The sequence below is a fragment of the Gobius niger genome (genome assembly GCF_951799975.1).
Source record: "Gobius niger genome assembly, chromosome: 7".
In the NCBI taxonomy this organism is placed as follows: domain Eukaryota; kingdom Metazoa; phylum Chordata; class Actinopteri; order Gobiiformes; family Gobiidae; genus Gobius; species Gobius niger.
The window spans coordinates 12512557-12513394 of NC_136858.1; the positions used below are offsets into that span (position 1 = coordinate 12512557).

General features: G+C 48.4%; 1 protein-coding gene across 3 annotated transcripts in view; it reads left to right on the forward strand.

Moving 5' to 3' along the window:
* The first annotated feature begins 514 nt into the window (after positions 1–514).
* Positions 515–838, forward strand: part of mark1 (MAP/microtubule affinity-regulating kinase 1) — a 69542-nt gene continuing 69218 nt past the window's right edge. Inside the window, exon 1 of one of the 3 annotated variants that reach the window (XM_079559905.1) lies at positions 515–838. This exon is cut by the window's right edge and continues 102 nt beyond it. The gene's annotated coding sequence lies outside the window, so the exon portion shown is untranslated. The other 2 variants (XM_079559904.1, XM_079559906.1) reach the window with 2 other exon arrangements.

Here is an 838-nt window from a genome sequence, read left to right on the forward strand (position 1 = left end):
ACAAGATTTAAAGTTTATTTAAAAAAAAGAAAATGGTGATTGGTCTGAATGTCATTATGCTCTGATTATAAAGCCCTCTGTGCCACGTGCAGAGGCTCTTGTATGTTCCTTGTGAATGAACTGTTCTCATTTGTGCTCAACTGTTGCTAATAGTAACTGTGAGTCACTCTGGTCAGGAAATGAATGAATGACGAAGGCTGTAATATTTCAATAGTCCAACAGATGGCGCAGTCTGTTCAGTGTACAGGAGCAGGCCTGTGTCCTTCTACTAGGCCTCTCTTTGATACTGTTTACTACACTGTTATTGACATGCATGTGTTAAATATTGAAATAAAACATTATGTTCGTGTATTCCCCTGTTTTTCATGAAGTTTAAGTTATAAAAGTGCACGTGTGAGACTATGATTATTGTATAATGCGCATGGGCAGAATAGACACCGGTTTGACTCTTAGTGCAGTAAATCTGTGCTGCACATCAGCAGCTCTGTGCTTAAGTGTTTTCTGGTGACTTGAATAATAAGCTGTGTAGACGGACAAAGGCGCCTGTGTGAGCGGGGAGCGGGCACATCCCTCCATCCTTCCTGGTGGGAGGTTTGAGATGCGCTGCGCACAGCCGTCCGCCAGCGACGCATCTTCCTGGCCAGCCCCCTCTCTCCCTCAGCCTCTTTCCTCCTCTGTCTGCAGCTAGCCTACCTGCGAGGAAGTGCCTGGAGCCCGGACGAGCCAGCGGAGTGTCGGTGGGCCTCGGGCGCTGATATGCAGCGGTAGAAGGCCGCTCTTCTGCGGTGTTTCCAGGGGATGTAGACTCGGACACAGACGGACCGCGCCGAGTGTCTGC